Genomic DNA, 12,775 nt, shown 5'->3' on the forward strand with positions numbered 1-12,775 from the left:
AGTAATTCTCACCGTCTTTGTCACCTTCCTCTGTACCTTTCCAAGTTCCTCTGTATGGCTGCAGCACATGCATGGGCAGATATGGTCTCAGGGTTTAAGAAGATCTATCTCAGACCTGCTCCAGACAGAGGCTGATGAGAGGTATCCTGTGTATAGCTGCCTGTGCCAGCAACACCCAGGGGGGAATGGAAAGGCTCTTACTCCCTAAAGGGGAGAAAGATCAGGTCCATGTTATAAGCCAATTTTTATATGGAATAAAAAACAACTGAGATTTTGAAAGATACTGTATCAAACATTTCTTTCTATGGATACTCAAATTTAAGTAAGGTTCCTCTGTGCAGACTGTCACAGAAGTGCTGCCAGACACTTTAAAATCTAAAGAGAAAGGGCAAAGAAAGATGTAAGAATGCAAACGCTATTGTATACAATGTCCATGTTAGAAGCTGAGGTACAGGAGGCTGCTGAGTTTGTCCAAGGCCACATCAGCAATGTATGGTGAAACTAGGAATTCAGCTCGTGTCACTATTTTCTGAAAGAAGTAACAAGAAAATTGCTCCTCATCTTTTTAGTTATGTGTCATTTCCACACCCCACTTTGATTTCTAAGAGGTATTAAAGACAATAATGTGGAATATTAATTGCCAAATTTGTCATTCCAAAGAATGGCAATACTTGAGCTATCTGTTTTTTTAAAAACCAGATATTTTGCATTCCCTTGTGCTTCAAAGTAGGACATTTACAGTCTCACTCTCTGCTAAAGGAAGGAAGAGAGATAGTTACAAGGTTTCTTCAGATGAAACAGACCAAACAGTTTCCTTCATCTTCTTTCTTTTTCCTTCCTTGCTTCTTTCCAATTGTATACTTTTGGGGTTTTTTCCCTTTATTGAATCACATCACAAAATGATTAATAACAGTAGGATATTCCTTGCAGGTAACTGCTTCTGATGCCAAAACCTTTCAGTAAAGATCCTTACATTTACTCCCAGTGGGTAAGATTGTGAAAATGACTTGCAGACATCAAACAGACACTTATAATGAGAACTTAACAGTGAGCCCTTCATGTATTCTTTCCTTCTAGTGGCAGTTAAGTGTGCCGGCTATCACAAATGTCAAAAGCAGAAGAGTAACTTGTATTAACTTCTTTCTTCCCTGCTTTTTTTTTTTTTTTTTTTTTTATATATATAGATATATTTAAGAGCCTTCGGTGTTTGGCTAAAGGAAGAAGCTTTACAAACAAGATGGCCTGTTTATATCCTCACTGCTAGGGCTCAAGGTCAGACCTGAGAAGGCATGACATTGCCAGGTTAAATATAGCACTTTGTTTGGTGATGGCCTCTCCTTTCATGTCACTCATATTCTGACAGCTTTCGTCAGCTGAGAATACACTGCTAGAAAAGTGAAATTAGTGTGGGTGAAAGATCCCAGTAACAGCTCAGGAGATCAGTTTGCAGCTTAGCCTAAGCACAGAAAAGCAACAGCAAAGAAGATATCTCCCTGGCTAGTCCCCTTCCCCTGAAAGCCAGTCTTACCCCAACATCCATGTTGAGCAGCAGTTCTAAAGTTCAGTGAGGAGCAAACTGTCCATGTACTTGTTCCATACCAACCCTCACCAAGGCTCCCACCACCAGCCCTCATCTATTTTCATTTTCCACACACATATTAATTTACTGTCATGCAATATTAGATATAAAATGGAATAAACTGAATTTCCCACCATGGCAGAACGCTGCTGGACACATGGGAAAGTGAGTATCGGAGGGAACAATTTTTAATACATCATCTGGCCTTGATATCAACTGAAGTGTGAAGCACTACATTTAATCTACCACAGTAACGATAATGCAAGTCCTCAAGGACCCTAGATAATGGTGGAGGAGAAAAATGTACCCTCTCTGTCTACATATGGACATTGCTGCACTCGTGTGCCCTGCTCTCAGAGTCCACTAGCTCTGTTTTACATGAGAAATCAGTGTTGGGGCAGGGGGGAGCAGGAGAACCAGCAAGTCCTTATAACTTTTACACACAACTCTGATGCAGTATATGATCTGAGCAAAGTCATTGCATTGTAAACTCTACTTTGGCAATTTTACCCCCACTTAACATTGGCTAAGCTGAAAACACAAAGAACTGAGTAAAGCCCCAGACCTAGATCCAGTCATTAAACATTACCTTCAGTTTACTTCTCTCCTTTCATTTTTTCAAATAAAACCAGGTTATAAGATCTACTTTATTCCATGTAAAACTGACCTTATTAGCCATTTTTCTCTTTTACTCCTCACCAAGGTCTGGAGCAATGAGGAGCTTCGTTACCTTTTTGTTTGAGGGATGTTGAACATTTTAGCTTATTATCTGTTCTGAACAGAAACTTTCCTGATAATCAGCTCCTAAAGGCTCAATTCTCCAACACCCCAGTGCAAAGAAAGCCCCTGTGCATGGAGTCTGTCTGTTCCTGTTTTTATGTGCAGCACCACATCTGAACCTCAATACCTGACAACACGTGGTGAGTGAACCCTCACAACCCTGTCATGAGACCAGGAAGAGTTTCCCGCTTCAGGATGCTGAGACAAAGCCTACCCAAAGGTAACAAGAGTTTGCCCCTGACCCCAGCAGGCTTTGTGTCAGACCATAGGAATGTGTCAAAGATCAGGCAGGAGGTTGGTGGCATGATCAGAATCTTATCCGCGATCTCCTTGGTCTTGGTCCAGTGTGCAAAGCATAAAAATATCCTTCTTTAATTAAATCCTGATGCTTGCACAAAGCATTAGCACATTTAGTCTAGGAAATGTCTGATATTCAGTGGGCTATATGGAGAGAGATCAAAGAGGTACCTAAGTCTAATAAAAATGATAATCATGGGTGACTTCACCCACCTGTATATTGGTAGGTCAGCTGGTACAAATGGATTAAAAAACAAAAATCCCAATTTCTAGGTGATTTTTAAAATAGCTGGAGAACATAACAACACGTGTTTTTAACTTAGTCTGAAGTAGCTGAAGAAATGATACAGTCAGCCACTGAATAGTAATGAACTTATTACTACATTACGGGTGTGAGGATAAAACTGATAATAATTAGTGAACTGCTTAAAAAATAATGGAGGTACGTAGAAATAAAATAGGGAGGGGGAGAACGAAAAGCAAAGAATGAAAGAAAAAGAAAATAAAATCCATAGATTCAAAACAACAGGTATATTATTAGACAGTTTCTGATTCAGTGAAGTCATGCAGAAAGCAAACTGAAAGGCAAGATAGGGGAAAAAAAAAAAAAAGGTAATGTGAAATGTTAAGGTCCAAGAGGTTGTTTGAGTCAAGCAAGCAGCTTTCAGGAAATGACACTTCAGCTTTGGTGAAACCCCTGGCTGAGGGAGGGAAATTATAATAAAGGACAAACAGAATGTCAGCTGTAAATCAAGAGGGCCAAGGATGCGTTCGCATGAGAGCTTTAGTGGGGGGGCAGAAGGGGGAACTGCAGGGCATTTCTGAAAGGCCTTGAATTCATCCAGTTTAGGAGGGAACCAATGTGATCTGCTACACATCCAGGGGGTAACAGGAATAATTAATGAGCAAGACGACTTTGCAGAGGTTCCAAATGATTCATTCGGGTAAATCTTCCCCACAAATGATGCTGTGCCAATGTGCACACTAGACCTACTTTTTTCAACACAAGAAAGGACATGAGCTTTCAGAATATGAAACATCGAAAAGGGAAACACTGGAACAAACTGATAAACTAAACAGCAGCATGTCACAAGGACATCGTAGTTATATATGCAAGGGTTTGGAAAGCATTTAAAATTAAGTGGCTACGCTGATAGCAAAAATATGCAAGCTGTTGCTGAAGTCAGATATGCTACAGAAGGACTGGAGGACAGCAGCTAGCACACCTATCTTTAGGACAGGCGCTGGACTGATTTTAGGTATTATGTACTGACAAATCTGATTTCACTTCCAGGTAAATTGAAACTAGCGAAAACTAGAATTACATACAGGACAGACAAAAAAAAAATAAAAATCATAGCTTCTTTCAAAGAAATGCTGTCTCTTCTATATATTCTTTGAAGCATAAAGCTAATACAGCAAGAAAAAAAACCTTGATAAGTGTTTGTATATAAGTATTTGTATATCTTCTAAAATTCTTTGACTAATTTTCTTTGAAGAATTTAAGTCATCATAGAATAAGTACCTTATTATTACAAGTTGGAAACTGTTCAAGGGAGAGAATGCAGGAACTACACATGAATGACCATTTTTAATTGTAAAAGTTTAACAGGTGAGCTGTCCAAGATTCTATACCATGTATAACTTCTTTAATGAAATTATTGCTGTTAGAAAACAGGAATAAGGATTGAAGTATTTCAGAGTGTGCTAATTAAGTTGCGTGAACCTAGCATTCAGATCACAAATGGAAATAAGTGTTGGCCAATGCAGAACAATCATCGATGGAGTGAAATACTTAGAAACCTTTGTGGATTCTAAGCCAGCTGTGACTACTCAAGGAAGGATATTGGCATCACTGTGGACAACCCAGTTGCAAATTCTGCTCAACTACAGCAGCGGTTCAAAAAAACCTCAGACCCAACAAACAAAACAAAATTTCCATTAGTGTACAGAAGGAGTAAAAGGTGTTAAAATGAAAACAGTTTTATTGTATAAGCCGATAGTCCTCACCTGGAAAATAGTGTCCAGATTGGTCAGTCCATCACCAAAAAAGGAGGTAGAAGAATTAGTAGCTTTTAAGACACGCAAAGTGACTGGGAACCCTGGGACTGTCTAACTGAGAGAAGAAAAGAACAAGAGGGTTCATGGTTGAGTAAGTGAATGGCACCTGTACAATGAACTGGGTGCTTCTGTTGCCCTTTTCATGTCATATAACAGAGAGGTAGCAATAACATTGCAAGACAACTAATTTAAATAAATCAAGGGTTGCTTGAAGTGTGGTTTTCCCGAGAAAATATGTAATTAACCTACTGAACTTGCTGCTACATGCAATCACTAAGGTAGTGAACTCACGGGGAGGCAAATCCAGATTAGCTGTTTATCCGGCCAGTGAGCATATCTGCAGTTTGTCTAGAATGGCTAGAGGTTTCCATTTGGTGAGGAAAGCAGGTATCTGTTTTCATTTGGAAATGGTCTCCAGGCAGTGAGCAAATACAAGCTGGTGAGCATTAAAACATTTTATTTCAGAGCAGAGCATATACCTTGTGCAGCTTTCCCTGCACCTGCCTCTGAATCATGTGGCAAGGGACATTGATAAAGACACTAAACTGGACAAGACAAAACACCTGCCTGATCCAATGTTGCAATCATTACATTCTAACGTTCTTTAACTGGATGACTGATGCCTTTTTGAATAAAAAAATAATGAGTAATGATAACAAATAACACAATTTCCATTAATTATTCATGCTAACGTTCATGAAACTTCTGAGATGTATGAATATTTTCATTAATAAATCATCGGTCACTGGCTTGCACTAAATGACCTCAGAAATCATAGTGGAATGAACCTGTTGCCATTATTCATGAGCAAATTCGTGAATCATTTTCAATATATGAACACTCTGCTTTCTAATTGACTAAATATGAGATAGATGAGTATGAAATAGACATCAGTAATTCATTGCAAAGATGAGAGAAAATTTACCAGGAATCCATGAAAATGCTATAGCCTATACCAGAGACTTATTTTTTTTTCATGGACAGATTTTGCTAATTTTTATTTCTCACATGTTGGAATGGATTATAAAAATGAAGGGTCTGATCCTCAGTTTGTTGATCATCCTATCTTCACCAAAATCAAGACAGGTTTATATATTCAGGCTATGTAAAAAAAATTGACCTGGAGCAATTACTAAGCAAGAGAATTCTTTTAAATTACTAGGTTTATGTTATCTCCTTGGTTTCCAACACTAATTTTCACAATGATTCAGAAGAAAGATCTATGAAGATATTTTTTGTCTCATTCCACTTCTTTCCCCAAAAAAGAACAAAAAACTAAAAAAACCCTACACCTGCCCACAGTTTGCTCAGAGCTTTTGCGAGAGCTTAAGGAAAACCCTGTCAGATGCTGGTTTACAGAATTTCTCACTTATTTGTATTGTGGCTGCTTCTAGACATCTTTCATTGTCGTCGCTGTCAGAGGTGCCCCATACATTATCACATTGCATTTCCCTTTCGGCAGAGGCTGACGAAACAGAGCTCTTACATGAGCAGTTGACAAAACACTGGCATATTCTAATTACAACACTTACTATGTTTCTGTGAAAGTCAAATTCTGAGCTCAGTTACACTGCAATAAACCAGAAGTAATTAAAGTCAGTGGAGTCACCCCTGATTTGAAAGAATGTAATTAAGATCAGAGTCAAAAGAGATACTGGAAAGACAGGAATCAGAGGATCATCTCGTCAAAAAGAAAACATGCAGAACGCCCTCAGCAAAGCAGCTGGCCCTAAATGATGGTCTGTTTCATTTTATCCTTATCATACTCTTAAAAAGGAATACATGAAGCACACGGACCACTAAAATCTCATTGCATGTCTTAGACTCACTGGCAAACATTCTTTAGGAAGTTCTTGATAGAAATGAGATGAAACTCACCACACTGTCCCATCCTTTTAGGACTTAAAATCTTGTTATATGAGAGACATATGTCTTTGGAACACCTCCTATTATGTATCTCCCTCTACAGGGAACAAATGATGCTAGATATAGGTAATGATACAGCTTTAAAGGTAGGACAGATGGTCCAAAATGACAGGCATGTCCGCAGCCTAAAACATTTTTACGTAGAAACAACTCGGGACCAAAGGGAAAGGAATGCAGCATTTTAATACAACTCCAGGGGCAGCCTCATCTTTTAATTCTGCCCACTTGTATCAGGGAGATGTAGGAAGTCCACAAGAGATCCTAGCTCAACTTGGTAGAGAGGGCTAGGGAATGCAGTCTGCTAGGCACAGGCAGTTGGTGTTCAGCTGGTGGATCAAGGACAAGCAAGTAGGTAACTGCATCTTTTGGACAGCTCTGACCCAGGAAAAGCTATGGCGACCCTGGCAAAACTTAAAGCTATCTTTGCCAAAATACAGGAACTGGAAAAGATGGGTAGGGTGGTGTGTGGCAAGTGTGCTAATTGTTTCATTTCATTACAGCAGTTCCCAGTGCTTGGTCCTTTGTGCAGACTGGTTCTTAGAGATGGGAACCCAGGCTCAGATTTAACAGGGCTTGAAATGCTACCATACAATTTAAGCTTTTTAAGATTTAAAGCTACAAGCATTTGTGAAAAAGTTATCCCTGCCATTCATATGGGATGGATCTAAGTCCTTTCAGCTTTCCTTAGCCTGATTACTGTTGTCTACCCATCCACCCACCCAAAGAACCCATAAAAGGTCAGGGCAACATTTTCACAAGTGAGTAATCCTCTTCCGTGCCTTCAAATCTCTCAGAATTAGCTGCAAGTTGCTGCAAGCTGTGAAGCTCAAAGCCAGAATGATCCAAAATTTGTGAATAAATGGCTAGATATAGACTGGGCTTCCCACCTCTGTTTCTCAATCTCTTCATATTTATTCCTTCATAGTTTAACCCACTGCAACATTAAACTCTGGGTGACCAAACCAGGACCAGCTGAACCCCATCTGCTTCTTTTTTTTTTTTTTTTTTTTGTTTTTTTCAGCTTGGGATTTAGAAGAGGAAATAGCTGGCTGGGAACATACACTGAGGGAACATCACTTGTTTCTCTCCCTCCCCTGTAAAATTCTGTGAGCCCTCACATTCCCTGTGCCTGAGGATGCTCTCCATCCCCTGCCTCTGGCGCTAGAGGGTGTGGAGATCTGGACTTTGGGCTGGGAATTCAACTCTCTGTGGATCCCTACTTTCCTTAAAATTGAACTCAAGTTTAAAACAAGTCTTGATTTCACAGAAAAGGGATCTGCTTGTCTGCGTTCCCCATGCTGTATTGCTATGGAAACAAGACCAGAAAATAAGTCTTTTGCATGTAGGTCATGGTATTAGTGCAGAAGAGAAAGTCTGGGTGAATGGGTGAGTGGGTTACAGGAGTGATGGGGCAGAGTAACTGCCTGGGATTGTATCAACAACAGTGGGAGATTTCATAGCAGATGTCCTCAAAAGACTACTGATTTAGACACCCAGTGGTCTGAAAGATCCAAGCAGTTAGAGCAACTGAAAGCCATGAAACACACACAGGGAGTCAGCACAGAGGTGACAGCCAAAATGACAACGGGGGCATGGGACTGAACACAGAGAGAGAAAAAAAAAGCTTTTGTTCACAGATGATGTTTTTCACTGATGGCCCCAGTTTCCCCCTTTCTGTGTCTTAGTGTCCCTCCTGGGCGATGGCACAGCACAGCATGCCTGCTGCCCCTTCCACATCCTCAGGACATTCCCAATCACACATGGTCCAAATCTCCCCAAGCTCTACCCAGATGTAGAGTTACAACCTTTTGGGTAGAGGATATTACTCATAATCTTGGTTGTGGATGGGAGAAGAGCATGACCTCTTTTTTTACTATTTTGACCACTATCTAAAGCAACTCGGGGACATTCTAGGCACCCCCTCCACATGTACTGAGCCCTTTTCCCAAGTGGACTGCAATGCAGAAACCACAGAGCACTGCGGGCAGGGGCAGAGAGGGCAGCTCAGTGGGGTACATGCTCGCCAAGTCAATGAGCCCACTGCGCTTCTCACTCGGCTGCTGCAAAGGCAAACAAGGCTGCTTTTGCGGTCCAGGAACCCTGAAGAGGGGAAGTTCAACCAAAGTTATAATCAAAAAGAGCCTAAAGGAGAGAGGGAATGTACTCTTTGTAGCTTAATGCGGTTTATAGATGAGTCATCGAGAGCCGCTGGTGTCATAAACCATACGATCAAGGCTGGTGTGTATTTAGACAGGGGTTGTGATTGCAGGCGATGCAATACCATAAAAGCAGACAGCGTGCAATACTTCTGATCCTTGTATTAACCTTCCTCATTGTTGGTCTTTTTTTCTTTTTTTTCCCTTCCCCTGAAGCTGCAAGGGCAGGCTGTCAAGCAGAGGTTGGCCCTTGTACTCTCCCACCCTCCCCCTTGCCTTTTTCCCTCCTGCAAAGGGAAGATCTTCCTTAAAGGATAGGGACGAGCCAATGTGTGCAGACACACTCCCCATAAAAATGTGGAGAGCTGTTATTCTGGCTACATTCACAAGAATTACCCCTTCCTCAGAGTCTTCCAGTTGGAAAATAAAAGCTACCACTCCTTGCCCTAAAGGAACTTCAGCACATGAAAACGGTAGGGAAAAACAGTCTTACGGAGCAGGGAGGAAGCGCCCCTCGTCTGTTCCCCAGCGAAGGGATGAACTCGCCCCTAGGCCGGTGGGAATGAGTCACAGGGCCCGGCAGCCTCCCCCTGGCAGCCCCATGGCAGCAAAGCTGCCCCCGGGAGCCCCGGCCGGCCCGGCCGCCCGCAACCGCCCGCTCCCCACCGCCCTGGCGCCGGCGGCCGCGGGGAAGCCGCCAGCGGGCGGGGGGCAGGCGAGGAGCGGAGCGCGGCCCTACCCGGAGGGACGGCCCTGCTCGACTTGCACCGGAGAAGCAGCGTCCCGGAAAGCACTTTGCCCCTCCAGAGCCTCCGAGGTGGCTGGGCTCTGGGCGACAGCGGCACCTCTGTGCCCCACAGCCGCTTCTGGGAGGCGGTTTTGCTGCCACAGCTTGATCTGAGCTCCCCCGCAAGGGATCGCTCCTCCTGACCACAAGCACCCCGTCGCGGCGGCGCGGGCGAAAGGGAAAGGAGCCCGGAGGCACGGCCGGGACCGGCTCAGCCCTGCCGGGGGCTCGGTCGGGCCGGGGCAGCGGGGTGAGCCGGCCCAGGCCCCGGAGCATCCTGCGCCGCCACCCCCGGCTCCCTGGCCGCACCGGGGTCCGGACCGCAGGGGCACCGAGCCGGGGAAGCGGGGTCGGAAACGAGCCGGGGAAACCCCTGCACCCTCCCCGCCCCCGGCGGCACCCCCCGGCCGCGCTCCCCCTGCCCGAGGCAGGACAGGAGACCTGAGGCAGCGGAGACGGGGGCTGACCCCGGGCAGGCGCACGGTCCCCAGGAGGGATGCTGAGGGGCGAGGGACCGCACTGACACAGCGGAAGCCTCCTCCCCTTATACCGCTCATCCCCGCATGGTCCCCGGCAGGGCAGGGGTACCCCCCGCCCCGTGTCTGCCCGTCAGCGCGCTCCGCGGGCAGGCTCCGCTCCCGGCTCCTGGTGACATTTTGCAGGAGTCGTCAAACAAACATGTCACAGAGGGATTTGGGAAGGGTAGTCCGGGAGATGTCCCTGTGTCGGAATGCAGCATTTATATAAAACCCCTGTGGACAGCGCTTGGAAATTGTGAGGATTCCTCCAAACCAGGCTGCTGCGTCTCTCCTCTCCCTCTATGCCATGCTAGGCTCGGTTATGGGATTAGCATCGCAACTGTAACTCAACAGGGAAAGGCTCTGTGCTGGGGGCAATCGCTTTGCCTTCTCTCCTCTCACTGCCTTACCCCGGTGACCCGCACCGCTATGGACCCTTTCAGCAAAAGTTTCCCTGTGTTGTGTTCTGCTCCTTCTACCAGGAAGCAAAACGTAAGCTAGTTTCTTGGACATTATTTTCTTGGCGGGAGCTTTCCTATGACAGGAGCGGATGAAATTCAAGGTGCAGTGAAGAAGGGGCGGAGGGTAGAGGACGAGAAAGAAAAAAAAATGGGAGGGGGGGAGAAGAAGACAAGAAAACGGAACGAAAAAGGAAATTTAAAAAGAGAGAGAGAGAGAGAAAGAGCAAAAACGTCAGTAGAACCCAAAGCTTTCCTACCTGTGATCCAATTACCAGAAGTTGCATCCCATCCCGCTGGAAGCGGCTCGTTGCAAGCGGCGGCTGCGGAGCGGCCCCGGCTCCGGCGCAGAGGCATGCGGGCTGCGCGCAGTCAGCGCCCGGCGGCAGCCGCTTTATCTTTCCCTTCCATATCTTCCGAGGGGAGGGAGGGGGGCTGGGGTAGGGGAAAGACAGATTACTTGGCACCGTGATAACGGGGGGGCAAGGACAGCAGTTTGGAAGCTTTAAACAAGAACTGGCATTGTCCAGGCTGGTGGAGTTTTTGTCTCTCGCTCGCTCTCTCCCTCCCACACACACAGGCACACACATCTACACGCGCACCCTCCGTGGCTCTGGCCCTGGGGAGTCTCTGCTTCAGTTCAGCCAAGTTGAGCTTTTAAAAAAAATAAATAAATAAATGTGCAGCAATAGTGCTATCAAACCGAGCTTAACGCTTTAGGTAAAGCTGGAGAAATTAAAAATAGCAGAAGCTGGGACTCATGAGTGAGCTGGTAATAATTCATACTTCCCTCAGCGCTTCTGAGGAAATGAGGGCAAGCTGCCACCTTCGGGGGGGGGTGGTGTGTGTGGGGGGGTGGGGGTGAGGGAGGGGAAACCGGGCGCCTAGGTGAGCATCTCGAGTGAATGTCCTTGCTGAGGTGCTGCGGCTGCGGGTCCGCTTGCTGCCCGCCTGCGGGGGCGGGGGGGGGGGGGGTGTAGTGGTGGGTGGGGGTGTGTGAGTGCGAAGTGGGTTCGATTAGCTGCAATGGGCAGGCGGTTTCTGCAGAGAACATTTACAATTTTCTTTCCATATGACAGGATTAGTGGCTGTTGAAGGCTCTCCTCCAATGGGATCTGCCTCGCGCTCTGATTTGGTGCCTTTGCTGAATAGAAATCACTGGTTCTTGTTATCTCTCAACACATTCTCCCCTCTTCCTCATCAGACACTCCCCTCTTCCTCATCGGAAGTCTTTATCTACAATTTGCACATCAGAACCGATTCTCCCCCACACCCCCCACACCCACACCCCCATAACCTCTTCCCCATCTCTCCCCACCACGCTCTCCTTTTTATTTCTGGTTACTTTTTTTTGCAGTTCCATGATAGCTGTAAGTCTAAAGCTAGGTACTGGAGAAGAAAGAGAGAAGGAGATCTTACCTTTAGATTATTGTAGTCATCAGGGTCTCCACACACTGTGGAAAAATGTTGTTACATTAAATCCAGTTTAGTTTTTAAAACTGATTATTGTGTGGAAATATTCATGGAAAGCTGCTTCCCCAGCACAATGACAAATGAATTATGGGAAACAGATTACATTTGGCAAACAAGAGTTAATTCTCCTTGAGTGTAAAGCATTCCCCTTTAATTAATAGTCACTAGGCTGAGAAGTATTTACTTTGCTTAAGGGAACTTGCCAGTTCGATGAAAATAATCTACATATAAACATCTTTAGGTTTGCTTTGTCTTTGTTTGCCTTTCTCCTGGACCGAAATTGATTTGTGGTCTACAGTGATGCTTTTTCCCTTGGGATAGGGACTGTCAGCGTGGGAAGTGGGACAGGGAAACCCATCTTGCCTGTTGTCTGAAAAATGATAGGGAGAAGTGATAAGTGAAGAGGAGAGAGAGAAGCACCTTCTGAAGGTGACCCTGGCTTCTGGCTGCTGCCTCCCCTGCCCCATCTCTCTTCTTGAAGGGCTGACGAGCCACGGCCCAACCACTCCCCTCCTCTCCACTCCAAAGACCTCTTCAATTCACAGAAAGTACTTCTTGGCCTGGGCTTGCCCCAGGCAGAGGAGCTTCCTATGCTACTCACCATATATTTAGCTGTTGCTCCTGGAAGGATCTCAGGGGTGGATTTACTCTGAAGAGGGTGATGTGCCTTCAGGGTAGCAGGTAGCAGAGTAGCAGATCCTCTGCTCTGCCCTGGGGTGGGTATTTCTCCTGCTTTGGGT

General features: G+C 45.1%; 1 protein-coding gene across 1 annotated transcript in view; it reads right to left on the minus strand.

Moving 5' to 3' along the window:
* CHRM2 (cholinergic receptor muscarinic 2) overlaps positions 1-11,306 on the minus strand; it is a 107,358-nt gene extending 96,052 nt beyond the window's left edge. Inside the window, exon 1 of the mRNA XM_056340201.1 lies at positions 10,823-11,306. The gene's annotated coding sequence lies outside the window, so the exon portion shown is untranslated. The remainder of the gene's footprint in view (positions 1-10,822) is intronic.
* Between the last annotated feature and the right edge of the window lie 1,469 nt (positions 11,307-12,775).

This window comes from Falco biarmicus, chromosome 5 (genome assembly GCF_023638135.1).
Source record: "Falco biarmicus isolate bFalBia1 chromosome 5, bFalBia1.pri, whole genome shotgun sequence".
Taxonomy (NCBI): Eukaryota; Metazoa; Chordata; class Aves; order Falconiformes; family Falconidae; genus Falco; species Falco biarmicus.